The following is a 17059-nucleotide window of genomic DNA, read 5'->3' on the forward strand; positions in this document are numbered from 1 at the left end:
CTTTGTTTTTATCTTGGTTCCCTTTGGGGGTTGGGGGTTATTTTTTCGTCCAGCACAGTCACTGCTTCCTATTCGGAGTCTCTGGCCCTCCTTCCAAAGCTGAGCTGTTTGGAGACTGGAAGAGGGAAGTAGGGGGTTCAATGTCATCTTACTGAAAACATTTACTAATAAAAGGTTTAGTGTTAATAGAGCAGCTTAAGAGTTCTCCCAGCTTTTACTCAGCAGCAACGGATTGAATCGTTGACTGGATTTTACTACGCTGTGGTTCCCCAGAGGAAGGCCAAGGTCTTAAATCATGAGCCTGACAGGTGCCATATTTTTGAGCCTGGAGCCAAGCTGTGACCTTCTAGTTTCACAGTAACTAGAGCTGGGTGACGTGCATAATAAAGGGAGTACATAGAGTATTTTTTAAATATGGAAGGAAACCGAAGTCGGATAGAAGTGTCAGTCTGAAACTGGTTACCAGAACCGAGGTGAGCAATCTTTTCCCCTGTCTCAGGATTCTGATGCAGTAAGTGTGGTGACTTTCACATGGCAAAAGGATTTTGAAATATGTGAGTTTGAGAAGCTACCCCATGCCAAGGACCATGCTCCACATGTGGTGTAATCTTCACAACCACCTTGTGTAAGGTTTTAGTGTCTCCATTTTACATACGGGAGAGAAAAAACTCAGAAAGTTTGGTACCACTCCTGGTGACCCACAGGTGTTAATGACTGAGTGGAGATTTGAACTCGGGTCAATCTGCTGGCCTCTGTTCTAGCCACTATCCCCCAACTGCTTCCCAATTGGAGGCTCCTCCCTGATTCATCAGCTCACCATGGTTTCCTCTGCCTGGAATGTTCTGCCCATTATATCTCTACTTGACTATCTCCTTTTCATTTAAGTCTCATCTGTCATCTCCTCTGAGAGGCATTCCTTGGTCACTGCTTTCTAAATAAGCCCTCCCTAACTCTGCCCACCTGTTACTAGGTGCTCCTGTACCATTGCCCAATGTGATGGCTTCCAGAGCACGTGTCACTCTATGAAATTATTATATTGTCTGTTTACATAGTGTTGATAATCTTGCTCCTTCTAGAGCATAATAGTTCTGTCATAGATGTAGTAGTACATAAGAGTTCCTAACACACAGTAGCCATCCAATGAATACTGAAATAATGGATGGATGGATACATGAATGGATAGATACATGGATGGATGCACGGATGCAGAGATGGATATGTGAATGGATAAATGGATGGATACATGGATGGATGGGTGTGTGAATGTATATATGGATGGAAACATGGGTAGATGTATGAATACATGGGTGGATAAACTTGAACAAGCTCAAATTGGCCATGGGAGATTTCTTCCCAGTTCAGGCCTCCTGAAATTACGTTGGAGCCCCTCTCCTAAGTCCTCCTGACGGGGTCCCGGGAAGCTCTCCTGGAGACCTCTGCACTTAGCTCGCCATTCCCCGCCAACCTGAGCAGTAGCGGCCTCCCCAGAGGAATAATATCATTGATGGAGAGAGGCCAGCAGAGGTACGGGCTGCTGGTTGGACAAGAGCTGTGCTGGAACCAGGGCAACCCCAAGAGGAGACCTGGCTAGGAGTAGCTCCCCTGGTATGGCCTTTGGGGGAACCCGTGTGCGTCTCCCCAGCCTTCCTACCAGTTCCAGGATCATCCATCCCCAGGATTCACAGATCCTGAGGATATATAGACATCAAAACATACCTGGCCTCTGCTATCCAGGCTCACCTAGTCTAGAAGAAAGGGTAACTGTATAAACAAACAGTTTATAAATATAAAAGCTGTGGTGAAAATGACATTCAGGGGCAAAACAGGACAGTATGACAAGGGCAGAGAGGAAGGCACACCTGCGTCTGCCTGTACGAGTCAAGGAAGGAAGAGATAGCCAAGCTGAGACGTGAAGGCAGACCAGGGAAAGGGTGTGCGGGCCCAGGAAACGTAGGCAAAGGCACAGAGGCTTGAGCTGCTCACTGAACAAGCGAGCACGACAGTGAAGGGTCTTGTGGGGCCCACTGTGGGATTTAAGCCTTGATCTGTAGGCAGTCGGGACACCTGAAGGACTGAACTCAGAAGGATGTTATGATCAGATCTGAATTTTAGAAAAATCTCATTCAGGCACAAAACAGGTGTTAGGGAAAGACAGGAGAGGCCACGAGGCCGCTTAAGAGATGATGGCAGCCAGGACCAGAGCAGCAAGGAAGAGAATTCAAAGACGTGCACCCGATCTGAGAAGCATGAAGAAAGTAGAATGAAAATGATCTGGTGATTCACTGGACATGGAGGGTGAAAAGGAAGGTTCGTGGCCATCCCCCAGCCGGGGAGAAGGTTCCTGACCTGCTTGTTAGATCAAATGTACTGGACTCTCTACCTCAGCCTTCCAGCTGCTTAAAGGAATGGCAGAGCCCCAGGCCCCAGCGAATCCCAAATGCCCAGCCCTAGACAAGCATCAAAAACCGATGGAGGTGTTAAAATCACAGAGGCTTAAGCCCTTCCTCGGACCTACCAGATCAAGAAGTCCAGTGTCAGGACCTGGGAATCTGTGTCTTTAATTCCGCAGGTGATGCTGGGGCCAGAACCATAGGGCACCCAGTCCGGTAAACACTGCTTCAGTCTCTCCGCTAATATTGGGGGAGGAGGGTCAGAAGCCCGGTCATCCCTCTGCGTCCACTTGCTCCAGGCCAGCGCAGTGTCTCCCGCAGAGCAGGTGGGGGCTAAGGGTACCTGGGTGGCTTTCCCATCATCCCACGGGCTGGATACCGGTTCTGTGCCACCCAGCTTGTCATACATGGACATGAAACCTCTGCAGGGGCCAGCAGGGTAATGTGTCCTGGGCACAGTCTGGCTGACTTGGTGGTAAATCTAGACAAATAAGTCCACCTAGAATGTTCCAAAGCAAAGGCAGTAGTTTCCCTGCCCAACGCTGTCAGGAAATTAAATGACTAAACCAGCAATAAAGCAACGGGCCAAACAGTCAAGTTTGGGCGCAGCTTTAACGACTAACTTCTAATGAGAGTTTCAAAACACTGCTTTTCCAGAGCAGAAAATCAGGTTGTGCTCATTTATAACCCATCATCTGCAGTGAGTCGGAGGATATATTTTTCTGTGTTGTCAGTTAACTTTCTGAGCCCATCAGAATACAAAGTAGGGCCGCTGGGCCATAAATCAGCTCTATGGGACCTGATAAATGGTTATTGTACAGATCCTGCATTTGCATTGGATCTGGGGACATAAATCTACTTCTCGTGGTCTTACTTTAAAAAAATTATCCCCCTGAAGTCAGAGAGAGCAATTTATACAGGCATTCTTTGCCAGCTGTTTATTTTTCTCACCTTTAATGACTGACTTTCCACTCTCTGCATTTACACTATATTGTAAAATGTCACTCATCATGTAGAAGAAACTCCCAGGACTTCAGTTTGAAGCTACCCACCAGGAATAATTTTATAACTTTTTACTCAACCATGCATAACTATTGTTTGGGTAAAGACTGTCATAATTTCCTAGCATTAGAAAGAACCTTACAGACCATCGGTGAACCTGCCCCTTTGTCCTATAGATGGGAAACCAAGGCTCAAGTGTGGCAGTAATGTCATCAGGCCAAATTGGTGACAAGACGAGGACTCCTGCTTGGGTTTGGGAGAAACAAGAATCCTTGATACCATGAAGAAACAGCTGTAACCTTCATGATTAAGGATAAGTGAAATATCTATTCAAAGACAGTGACGTGAATTGATAGGAACGGCCAAGGCGAGAGCAGGGTGCTTGCTCCCTCATTCGTCAGTCATTCATTCACCAGGCAACTAGTGACCATGGCCCATTCTGCTGCAGTCATTACAAGGAAGAATAAAGATCCTGTAGATGAGACTCAGAGAGTTCTTCGTTTGACCGAGCATATGTCAAGCAGGCAAAAATGAAAGAAAATCAAAACACCCCTGTCGTTTTTTGGCTTCCTGCAATTCATTAGTAGAGTATTCTGAAGAGCATCCCGTGAAGGGTGTTTGGTTTTTGTCTTGTTTTGCTGTGCTTTAATCATCTTGGAAACCATGGAGAGCTCGCTTCCTTGAAGGTATTTTTCTTATATCTAACAGCTTTGGGACTTCCCTGGTGATGCAGGGGTTAAGAATCTGCCTGCCAGTGCAGGAGACACGGGTTTGAGCCCTGGTCCAGGAAGATCCGACATGCGGCAGAGCAACTAAGCCTGTGCACCACAACTACTGAGCCTGCGCTCTAGAGCCCGCGAGCCACAACTACTGAGCCTAGGTGTCACAACTACTGAAGCCCACGTGCCTAGAGCCCTTGCCCCGCAACAAGAGAAGCCCCCGCAATGAGAAGCCCGTGCATCGCAACAAAGAGTAGCCCCCGCTCGCCGCAACTAGAGAAAGCACACGTGCAGCAACGAAGACCCAACGCAGCCAAACATAAATAAATAAATAACAGCTTTATTGAGACATAATTCACATACCCCACAATCTACCCATTTAAAATATACGTTTCAATGGTTTTTAGTGTATTCACGGAGTTGCGCAGCCATCACAGCTATCAATTTTAGAACATTTTCATTACCCCAGAAAAAATCTATTCTCTTTAGCCATCACCTCCATTCCGCCTGTCCTCTGCTATAGACAACCGCTAATCTCCTGCTAATCTTTTTTCGGTTTCTATGGGTTTGCCTAGCCTGGAGGTTTCAGATGAATGCAGTCATACAGTGTGTGACCTCCTGAAGGTTCATGGTCTCTTTGTAGAAAGACATGAATGTGGGAACAGAAGGTGCTTACTGTCCCCAAAAAAGACACATTCATCCTTTTTTCCCCTCAACTTTGAAAAAGTTTTAAACGCGCAAAATGTCGGAAGAGTTTTACAGCGAGCACTCATTCACCCATCACCTAGATGCTACCATTTTCTTCTACTTGCATATCACAAACCTACCCATCTCCCCCACGGACCACCATCTTAGTGGTGGGCACTCAAGGAGGCAACTTCCAACCTTGCCATCTTGAGAAGGAAATATATTCAGTTTTGCACAATAAAATGTCAATTAGGAGATTTAAAAGCCAAGAATGTTAGTAAATTGACAGTAGAGGCCCTGAAAGACAAAATTACATTCAAAGGTTGAAGAAGGCTTGGAATAGCTTTCCAAGAGACCATGTGTTAGGGACGTGAGACCCAAGGACTGGCCAGGTTTGGGAATGACAGATTTCTTGAAGGGACCAGCCGACAGCCTGGCTCAAAGGTCCACAATGGGAGAGCCAGAGAGTAAACCACATGGTTTCAGGAGATGGCAGCCTTTCCCTGCATCTGCTAATTTGGCCATTTTTTTGCGATTCAAGGGTTTAGTTTATTTTGTGTCAATTTTGACTCATGCATTTGAAGGGAAGGCGCTTTTCTTTTTCTCTTGCATAGCAGAAGCTTTTAGAAATGTGACTATACCCAGAGCCCCAGCTTCTCCCAGGAGTAAGGGCCCAGCATCATACACTCAGATGCCCTGGGCTGTGGTCTGGACAGGCAGGAGTAGAAATGGTGCGTGAAGAGAGGGATCAGGACACCGGGGGGTGCTGGGACCACATACCACTCACTCTCTGCCTCCCAGCCCATCCTTGACCTTGGGCTTCAAGTCCTTGGTGCCCACCCAGGAGCCTGGGGAGAAGATGCCCGCTCTTGCCGTCTGATGCCACAAGCCTGTGTGTGTGAGTGGTGTGACTCAAGAAGGGTTGGATGACACTGGGCTGTGTGTGAGTATGTGTGTGTGTGTGTATGTGTGTGTGTGTGTGTGTGTGTGTGTGTGTTGTAAAGACACATTTAATTTGTATTCCTATGAAGTGAGAAGAAAAGGTCTTGGCAAACAGTTCAGTAGCTCCTGCCAAGAAGTGCACGGTAATTCTTTTTAATGAGAGAACTAGCCTTGATATGAGCCATATTAAGCCTTCTATTGGAACGGGAATTCAAAATGCTCATCTTGGTAATTTACTCATCAGTCACCAATGTTTACCAAATGCCAGTGGATGCCTGGGGAGAAGAGAAAGCAAAGATAAATAAGACATGTCTCCTGGACCTCAAAGAACTCTTGTCCAGTAGCAGAAAACGCACAATTATGACATGTCATTTTTATTGTATGTATACTTGTGATTAGATTGGGCCATATGAAACGGCTGATATTTGATGGGTTTTGACCAATAAAATGGCAACTTTATGATTCAACCTAATATTTATATAGTATTGTACCAGTTTGCTAGGGCTGCTTCTCATTGCAGTGGCTTCTCGTTGCACGCCTAGAGCATGGGCTCTAGGCGTGCAGGCTTCAGTAGTTGTGGCACGTGGGCTCAGTAGTTGTGGCTCGTGGGCTCTAGAGCACAGGTTCAGTAGCTGTGGTGCATGGGCTTAGTTACTCTGTGGCATGTGGATCTTCCCAGACCAGGGCTCAAACCCATGTCCCCTGCATTGGCAGCCAGATTCTTAATCACTGCACTGCACCACCAGGGAAGTCCTATCATGCCTTTTTTTTTTTTTTTTTTTTTTTTATTTTTGGCTGTGTTGGGTCTTTGCTGCTGTGCACGGGCTTTCTCTAGTTGCGGCGAGTAGAAACTACTCTTCGTTGCGGTGTGCAGGCTTCTCGTTGCAGTGGCTTCTCTTGTTGTGGAGCATGGGCTCTAGGCGCACAGGCTTCAGTAGTTGTAGCACGCAGGCTCAGTAGTTGTGGCTCACGGGCTTAGTTGCTCCGTGGCATGTGGGATCTTCCCGGACCAGGGCTCGAACCCGTGTCTCCTGCATTGGCAGGCGGATTCTTAACCACTGTGCCACCAGGGAAGCCCTATCATGCCTTTTAATATCTGCATGGTGTTTCATTATCTGGGTAACTAATCACTTTTGATAGACAGTTACCTGGTATTTCTTTAATTTTTCTACAATGAACAGTGATGGAAGAAACATTCTTGTAGCTAAATAACTGCCAAATAAGTTTGAGTAATGCTGTGTTCTGAGGCTCTTTCTCGGATATTCACAGTGTGAATCTACATTTTCAAGTCTCTGAGAAGTCCTGCAAAGGAGGGGAAGCTTTGATTTTATTAACCCAGCATCCCCAAATTTTAGAAGTTGCTCCGTTACTATTTCTTTAGGCTAAATTATTAGCAAAGGAATTTCTAGATCAAAGAATATAGAGAGTTTTAAGGGATTTTCACCTATTTCCTTCTAGGAGTGTTGTTTTAGGAACTGGAGACGTTGGAGACAACTCTTCCTTCTTGGCTAAACTGAGATGTTCTTTTAATCACAATTAGATGAAAAGTTCAAGACACAAAAAGCATATGGATGTTCTTTTTAAACAACCAAGCAATCAAGACAGGTGCAAAGAATTACCTGGGTTCTTTTTGAGTCTTCTGGGAAGTCAGTTTAGAAGAGTTTGATTCATCCAGAAAGCATAAGTTTTCCTTTTCTAGAGTTCAGACAAGAAACATGTAAAATGAGTAAAAATCTCTCGTGTGGACCATCCCAGAGGGTCCTGGGAGATTTTAAATGCTGCCGTGGACTGTTGAGGAATGTCCATTGTAAATACTACTTTTGATATAAAACAACAAGGCTCAAAGTAAATGTTTCGGATGGGCTGACTACTCTTCTTATATTCTGCCTCCATGCAACCATACTGGCTTATTTATTTATTCAGCAAACACTTGCTAAACTTGCACCACGAGCTGGGCCCTAACTAGGCCCTGAGGACAGCTGTGAACAAGCCTTTGTCCTCTTGTAGAACTTACATTCCAGTGGGGAGACGGGCAGTGAACAAGTAAATCAATACATAGCCACGTTACCAGGCTGACTGCAGGGTACAGCACATGCCAGTGGGAAAGCAAACAGCCTGAAGGGACGGGGAGTCGATGGGAGAGGCCCCTTAGATGGGCTGGGTAGGAAGGAGGTGACATTTGAACTGAGGTCTGAAGAATGATACTGAGCCAGCCAAGCAGAGAGCTGGGGAGAGAATTCCCGGCAGAAACCAGCAGCTAAAAAGCAGGCTGGGAGGGTGGAGGGCTGGGGGCCTCAGGTGTGGGGAGCAGGAATCGTGGATGGTGGGGAGGCAAGAATGAGGAAACAGCTGGCGTCCTCGGGCAGCGGAAGGCTCAGAGGCCCAGGATGTGTTGTCGCCCTTGTCAGAAGCTCTGTGGCTCCGCACACCTGACCGCACCAGGGCCACTTACCCACCGCATACCGCGTGGACCAGGCACACGGCCGTCCTCACACACCCTGCAAATCCTGGGACGTTGACTCCTTGGAATTCCATAGCTTGTCCTCACGTTTGCCTGGCATTTTGCCCATGCGCTCACCCGTCCTTGACGAAGACCTGCGATGGACCAGACGTGTGACAAGTCACTGGGCTTGGGAAGAGAGGGAGACAGCCGCTGCCCATCATGTGCAGTCACCACCTCATGTGCAAAGGGCAGTGTCCGGCGATGAATGCCCTTGGCAGAGGTCTGCATCAGGGGGCGGGGAGCTTCCCGCCTTGTTCACTGCAGCCTCCCCCGTCCCTAGCAGAGCTCTGGGCTCCTAACATGTCTTCCAAAAATATGCATGGAGCGAATGTAGGACATCAGTGCCCAGGGCTGGGCATGTGTGGCCCAGGGCTCCGTGGTGGGAGATGCCTGCCAGCTCCTTCCCACAGGGGAGCCGGCAGAATCACCTGCTTGGGGGATAACTCAGCTAGACCATGGGCCATGCCAAGGTCAGTGGAAACGCGCTCCAGGCGAGGTCTCTCCGTATGAAGCAAGAACCATGTGGCTTTCCCCACAGCCCAGCCTCCGTAAGAAGCAGTGTCTGCAATCGCTCACCACCTGGACTGCAGTGGAGGGAGGAGGTCTGTCTGCTAAGCCAAGCACCCGCCCGTGAGTACCTCCTCCGTGGCAGCTGGCCAGGCCGTGCTCACCGACCTTCAAGGCATAAAGCCGGGCTCAGCCATCCATCTGTCCCACTGTGGTCTCTGCGGCAGCCTCATTCATCGACTTCTCGAAAGCGCCGATACCTCTGCCCAGCTTGGTCTGAGCTGAGCTCAAAGGCTCAGGGGTTGACCAACGGCCATGGCCTGTCAGTTAATCACCCAATAAAAATAAACTCTGAGAACGAATGCAGGGGGTTTGACTAACTTTCCTGTGCTGGTCTTCTGACATCCTGGTTTGCCCTCCCAATGAGCACGTTTCTTCAAGACAACCCACCATGGGAAACAGCACCTGGCCCAGACACCACCACGCCATCGCCTTTAGTGGACAGAAGCTGAACTTGACCTGCAAGCTGTACAGCCCTGGGCAGAGAGGCCCCAAACCTGGGCCACACGCTGCCGGGGGCTGTATCCATCCCAAACTCTGAAATGCCGAAACTAGTTTATTTTGCTTTTCAGCCTTCTAATAAGTGTTAGTAAAGCTGGGCAATCATGGATGAGGGATGGCCTCACAAGCCACAGGACGCTGAGCTACATGCCTGCAGGGTGAGGAAGAAATCCAGCCTCTGTCCTGGAAATCAGACAAAGAGAAGCTGTTTTGTCTCACGTTGGTCACCCCAGATCTCCCAAAGTGAGCGTCTAGGGTGCTCCGTCCCCGTCTTCACTTGAGTGTTGGCCTCCTGGAAGACCCTTACACACTGGAAACCCTGCCTCCAATCACCACCCAAGGGTCCTAGGCCCAGGCCCACCTTCCACCCTGGGCTGACTCTACCCCAGCAGTTGGGCTTGCGGGACAGAGGCTGGCCCAGGGCCAGCAGGGCCCCCTTTGCTTCCTTGGGGGCATGACAGTGATCCCTGGGGGCGTGAGGGCTGGGCTATGGGTGAACCTTGACTGCAATGCTTACATAATTAGACCTGAGGAACGTGGACCTTCCCTGTGCCCTGGGGACGTTAAGGATGGGCCCATGAGTGGCCACTGAGAACTGGACCCCATCGCACAGCCTAAATATGGCCTGGTGGGATAGGAAAGTGAAAGTCTCCTTTTAAGAAGCCTGATAAGACAGCAGAATCCTGTCATCATATTAGAAACACACAAAAAACTGAAGGGCCTTTGTTTGAGAGCAAAGTGGAGGCTGACGTCGAGAGCGGTGCCTTTAGTTTTCGCTATTTATACATGTTAAGATTTTCCGGGAAGAGATGGCCGCTGCTCTAGAGTTAGGCTCAGCACAAGTTGTTTTCTTCCTGAGGATGTTTTTTGTCCTCTACGGTCCTAGGTGGAGGCGTGTGGGCCTGGAGTAATTTCCTAGGGCACGTCTCAGCGTGGGGTCAGCACCCCCAAAGTCCTGCCTCCACAGCCTTCATCCAGCTCAAGTCCTCCAGTTCGTGATCCTTCAAGAGCAGGGACCACCAGCAGCCCTTATCTAGAGAAGACGGGGAGAGAAAAGGACCACCGAAGATGAACTGATTTAAAGTGGGGACCAAAATCCATCTCAAAACCAAAAAAAGATTTGACTGAGACCTTATTTTGGAACAATAAATGATGAAAATCAATTTGTTTCTTAGTTTGTTTTAACCCCAGCCATAAGCTGTTCTCGGAGTGAACATGTGTGAACCAAGGATTGTTTTGCTTTGACATAGTTTTTCCAACAACACGCATGACAGCACACGCTACACTTCACGCTCTGCTTGGCACGTTTACGAAGAGGTGTCCTTCCAAGCCATGCCAGCGGTTCGTCCCCTTGCCAGAGGGCGTCACCTAATCCTGGGCAAACCACTTGTTTTTATGATGTTAATTTAAATTTCATTGGCTCTGTGTTTTTGTAAATTGGTTTTGGTTTTACAGTTGCACAAGAATGACGTCCATATGTAAGTATTTAAGTCACATCATAATAAAATCAGCCCACGTAGAGCCCTATGATAATTTTTTAAAGGACCTCATGTTAAGTTTTTGAGTTACTTTGGTCTCATCAATTAACCCTACTATAATCTTTTAAATTTTTATTAAGCACCTGTCTGCTAAAAAATGTATGCTTTTTCTGTCCTTATACGTTTGCCAGCAGCCGTGCAAGTACCTCTCACTCAAATTTTTAGCCTCTTTACCCAGACCATGAATTTGCAAATAAATGCTGCAAAACACTCTTTTTTGAGGCCCTGATAAACGCAATCTCCTTTCTCTTCTTCTGTCTGGTGACTGATTTCTCTCTGCTGCTTCCTCATTGTCTGGGGTTTACTTAGTCCAGCATTGCTTTGAGCCTCTTCCTGGAACCCCTCATCTTCTGTGAGATGGACATTATGCTCTGTGCTGGTTGGCATGTATTTGGATGGTTCTAGTCTCTGAGAGGCTGACTCGTAAGTGTGCCGACCAGGGTAAAGAGGGAAGGGATGTTAGAGACCATGACAGACGTGGCCAGAAGTTCATTCATGACATGGTCAGTGGAATATTCACATGATGAGCCATCCTCGCTGGCTTGTTCTTGTTTGCCTTCTTGGACCCAGGAACACAGTGAAAGCCAGATGACTGTTCATGGAATCAGCTAGTAAGTGAACAAACGGTGAATATCCTCCCACGGAGGAAAGCTTACATTTTAGCAAATAGTACCGAATTCCAGGTCATCCTGTTCCCTTCCAAGTGCAGTTTCTAGTGCTTGGGGAAAGCCACCCAGCACGGATATACAGGTGTGGGAAATTTAACCCTGACCCTGACAGTGCACAGAGGAGGAGCCAGGCCTGATCATTAACAGCAAAATTAATAATAATGGGGGCTTCCCTGGTGGCGCAGTGGTTGAGAGTCCGCCTGCCGCTGCAGGGGACTGCGGGTTCGTGCCATGGTCCGGGAAGATCCCACATGCCGCGGAGCGGCTGGGCCCGTGAGCCATGGCCGCTGAGCCTGCGCATCCGGAGCCTGTGCTCCACACGGGAGAGGCCACAGCAGTGAAAGGCCCGCGTACCGCAAAAAATAATAATAATAATTAATAATAATGATAATGATCATTAATCATGAAAAACAATTTGTAGTTGCATTTTTAAAGCATCTGTTTAATATTTTCACCAACAACTGAAGATATCAACTGACGTTCTTGTCTAGAGTTGACAAATGTGTTCTTGGATTTCAGAAATCTGAAGTCTCAGCCTGTTACTGAAAAGAGCCACATATGTAGTTACTGTATCAGGGTCCCAGTTTCCCAGATTTTCTGACATTGTTAAATCTGTGACTTTACGCATTGAATCTGTCTTGCTAGATTTCTCCGTATTTCTTTGTGATCATTTTGGCCTGAGTCAATAATGAGGGCACCCTACAAGACATTTATAACCAGGGCTGTGGGGACTTTGCTTCTTTTTTTAATAACTGCTGCATTCACGTAGGTTTCGAAGGCAGGGTGGGAGACTTCATAAATCATCTTCGGAAATAAGCTTGCAGAATGGGGATGAAGCTCAAACTAGAAAGAGCCCGGTCCCAAAGCCATGTCACAGAAGGTCCTATCAGCACCTTTGTAAGGACACTGGCAGCAAATTATAACAAAGGATTAATGGCCGCAAACAAGAGAGCAGGCGTGACCTTTGCTGGGAGAGGTGAGCAGCAGACCTGCCTTGCCTGGAACAGGTGGTGAGCCGGTATTTGGAGATGACAAGCATGATCCCGGCAAGTAGCTGGTGCCCGGGAAATGTCAGTGCCCCTCTGCTTGGCAGGGAGCGCTCCGTGCACACAGGGCTCACGCACGGAGGAGCAGGTCGGGGGTCGACAGTGTCTTCTGCAGCCTCAGAAGATTCACAGTAATCTTGAGCAAGGTCGGTATCCCGCTGGCTGGGGCCCCGCCCCTTTCTCTCCCACTAGTGAGAGCAGGTGGTGACTAAGAATGACTGTCTTTTAGAACAAATGATTCCCAGACCTCAGTTACCAGTGGTGTCTCCACCATAACTGAGTAGTTTGTCCCAGTGGTTAAGTCTCTGATTTGACTTAGGAGTTGTCAATATGAACCTTCCAACAAAAGAACAGTTTAAGACAATATTATTTGAGACTTTCTAGGGATGAAGATATTAAATTCACACACATGTGCTGTATTATATTAAACCTTTCTCAAGGGTGTATGAAGTTTTATAAACAGAAATAGGATTTTAAAAGAGTATTATATCAGCTTAATAGTTTGGGTATTTTTTTTTTTTAGGAAATGTTACTCGTGTAGATTCCAATGCCATGTTCCTGAGTTAACCCCCTAAATAAAACCCATCCACAGGACACAGTCCTAGGGTTTCCTTTCCGAGTTTAATCATTGTGGGTTGAGTGGTAGATCGCAAGCTTTAGTATACCAGAACCACCTGGGGAACTTGGTAAAAGCAGAAAGGCCCCATCATACTCAGCAACCTGGTAACCCTGATACAAGCCAGATGTGGAGAGCTAATGGCATAGAAAAATTACCAACCCTCACAGTCTATTCTCAAGGCAAACAAAAATGCAGACTACGTTCAGGAGACAGAGAATCTGTATTGGAACCACAGCTCTGCCACTTAAAAGCTACTGGCCTGGTCTGAGCCTTTGTTTCCTCATCTGTAGAATGGGGTAATAGTATCTACCTTCCAGGCTGATGGGGCGATGATATGTAATAACGTACACACATCGTGTGGCACCTCCTCGGTGATCAATGAATGTGTGTTTCCAGTTCTATACAACAGAAAGCAAATACTGAAAAATAGAAAAACATGATGTGTTATGTGAGGGAAACTGCCTTGGCTGCAGTCATCACCAGTGTAATTAAATAACTAATGTAAATTACTAATTAACATCCTCTCTGCCTGCCAGAGTGTAAGTTCCAACAAAACAGGAAATCCACTGCTGCCCCACCCAGCACCACACTCCGGCACCTGGCACACGAGACACCCAGCAAATAGTTATTCAAAATGAGAGAGTAAACAGCATGGTCACTTTAAAAACATGCACGTGTTCATGTGTGTATCTGTACATAGTCTGGCCTCTAGACCAAATTTTAGTAATGCTTATTTCTGGAGGTAGATGAGGGTGCTTTTAATTTTCTTCTTTTTGCTTGTCTATGTTGCCTGAGTTTTCTGCAATAAACACAAAAGACCTAATCTGCGTGTCATCGGGTATACGTGAGAGGGTGGAAGCCAGCCATCACCTCACCTACAGAACATGTTCCCTCATGATTTCTGGTGTCCTCAAGGGTTTGGATATGTGGTCTCTAGAATTAACATGGTTTTAGGAGAACCAGGAATTAAATGATTTCTAAAAAGAAGTAGAATTTCTTTTGCTTTTTTTTTTCTTTTTCTTTTCTTTTTTTTATGCGGTATGCGGGCCTCTCACCACCGTGGCCCCCCCTGTTGCGCAGGACAGGCTCCAGACACGCAAGCCCAGCGGCCATGGCTCATGGGCCCAGCCGCTCCGCAGCACGCGGGATCCTCCCAGACCGGGGCACGAACCCGCATTCCCTGCATCGGCAGGCGGACTCTCAACCACTGCGCCACCAGGGAAGCCCAGAAGTAGAATTTCTTTTGATCCATCAGTCTCCTTGTTCTGATCATGGAACATGCAGAGAAGAGCCTGAAACTGCTGTCCCCAGAAAGTCCTGCTGGCAAGGTTGGCCCTTGGCTGATGCCTGGAAGGTTGGATTTCTGGCGGGTTCCCAGCACCCTACCTGGGAGGAGGGCTCACTGTGCCTGAACTCAGGCTTTGTGCCAAAAAATATGGTTTGTGCTGGACTCCTGCTTTCCTTCTGAAAGTCAGCCATTTTGCTCCCTGCCTAGTAGCCTCTTTGAGAGGTCTGTCCATGGGGCACCTCGGGACAAAATTCCTTTAGAATTCTGGGTCACCCAGGATCTGGATCAGTCAAAGCATGTTGAAGAAGGCTTGTTCATTCATTCATTCATTCATTCATCCAACAACTGAGTAGCTACTCAGTGTGTGCCAGGCACTCTTCTAGGTACCAGAGACACAGTCAAATGAGGTAGATGAAAGGCGGGTGGAGAGTTAGGCAAAGCCTTGGGGACATGGTCAGGAGTTTGGATTTTATTCTGTGCCCAGAGGGAAGTTACTGGAGGATTCTGAGCAGGAACTTACATCATATGAGATATACACTGAAAATGGTCAATTTTCAGTTGGCTGCTCTTTGAAGAATTGACTGTAGCAAGTAGAATGGAAGCAAGAACCAGGTGTACTGGAGTGGTCCAAGCAAAAGATAATCCCTAGTGATCTCACCTCCTACTTCCTGTGGCAGAGCAGAGATAATGGACTCACACCAAACGTGCCTTTGTCCACTGAAGGGTGGAAAGTGAGCTCCTTAGGTGTGGTTGTGCATTGCTTGTTGTCACGGTAGGGATCTGGGCAGCTCTTCTGTCCACGTCTGCTGGTTGTGGCATCTCTCCGTCCCTGAGAAGCCCTTCCTGTTAGCAAGACTGCTTCCTTGGCTCTGGCTCCCCAGGAGCGGGAGAGAACGCTGTCCCCCAGATTTCTGCAGACGCTGTGATGGCCTGTGCTGTGTAACTGAGCTGGGATTCTGGAATCCACTGGTCCCTCAGTCTCGTGTATGTTTTGTGAGGAGATTTGAAATATGCCCTTTCCTTTGTACTCAGAGCCATAGCTACATGAGCTATTTCAAAACATTGTATTTCCTTCTGCTGGGAATTCTTTCTAGTTCTGTTTTTAAATAAAATGGTTGATTTGAGTCACCCAAGCAGATATTTCTTCTAACATAGGGGGAATTAAGTGAGGAGCTGATTATACACCTGCTGTTTCCTTTCTTCCCTGTGGTTTTACAGGGTTGTTTGCTTCCTTCAGTAGGAATAGGAAATCACTCTGTATTTCCCCTTTCTTCTTTTCATTTTCCAGGCTCTCATAATCTTTCCCATCCTTACTGACTCCGCTTTGAGAATGAGCTGCGCTTAGGCTCGTATGTTGGTCTAAAAATACCAACCCTCCCTATAATCCATGCCATCACACGGGATATTTCTGATGGTTTCCCCCCATGAGAGCTGGGCCCCTGGCTTGGAAGTCCTTCCAGGTCAATACCAGGCCCGGGCCTCTGGCCTGGGAGCTTCCTTCCCTGCTCTGCCAGGGCCCTGCGGACAGTAAACCCGCTTCCCAGGAGGGAAGCAGGGCAGGACCGTGGTTAGGTGCCCCCCTCCCCGCCTCCCCACTGCTCTGATCTGCTAATCAGCCTGCCCTGTGTCTTTTGACGCTGACACCTGGAAGAGGTCGAGCCTTGGCGAGCACGTGAGCAGCTCCTGTGAAGCTGCATACAGACTGAAATGAGTCTTGTTTTTAATTTGATTTTTCTTCCCCTGTAACAAGCAAAGTTCACATTACAGATAAATTGCCTGGAAATGCCAATTTAATAAGGCATATGCATTTTTCAGGCCCAGAAGCACAGAAAATATCTTGCACGCCAGTATTTTTGCACTAAAGGTTTATTTAAAAGACACCTTTGAAAATGCAGAAACTTACAGAGTGCCTGGCCAGTTGGTCCAAAGGGCTGATTTGACACAAGGGCTCATAGGCCAGGAGGTTGGAAGGGCAGGTCGGTTGATAGGTGTTGAGCTGTTTTCCCCTCTCGGGTAAAAAGCTCCAGGGTTGGGGAGGATCACACCTACTTCCAGGGGCTTCCATGCAGCTCTTAGTTTGGAGGGCGTGGGCATGGTGAAACCCAGCACTGGGCACTTGGGAATTCTCAGTAAATGGAATGACCCCGTCCTCCTCTCTCCGTGGCTGTGGTTCTGAGGAGATACAGGAAGATGGGCATCAAGGAGATCTGCGGCACGGGCAGACCTCCCTAAGGTCTCCGATTGGAAGAGGCACCAAACAAAATACATCAACTAATAGAGGGAAACAAAGGGCCCAGCAAAAATGCAATTATATAGGACAGCGATGGAGACCTGATTATTATTTTTTTTTTTTAAGGGCAGTTATTTCCTTCTGCCTCATTTATTTATGGCTGTGTTGCGTCTTCGTTTCTGTACGAGGGCTTTCTCTAGTTGTGGCAAGCGGGGGCCACTCTTCATCGCGGTGCGCGGGCCTCTCACTATCGCAGCCTCTCTTGTTGCGGAGCACAGGCTCCAGACGCGCAGGCTCAGTAGTTGTGGCGCATGGGCCTAGTTGCTCCGCGGCATGTGGGATCGTCCCAGACCAGGGCT

At 47.7% G+C, this 17059-nt stretch overlaps 1 protein-coding gene across 1 annotated transcript in view; it reads left to right on the forward strand.

The window, feature by feature from the left end:
• The window catches only part of CDH13 (cadherin 13), a 793967-nt gene that overhangs the window by 744582 nt on the left and 32326 nt on the right, over window positions 1-17059 (forward strand). The gene's annotated exons all lie outside the window — the stretch shown is intronic.

Source organism: Phocoena phocoena, chromosome 20, assembly GCF_963924675.1.
Source record: "Phocoena phocoena chromosome 20, mPhoPho1.1, whole genome shotgun sequence".
Lineage (NCBI taxonomy): Eukaryota > Metazoa > Chordata > Mammalia > Artiodactyla > Phocoenidae > Phocoena > Phocoena phocoena.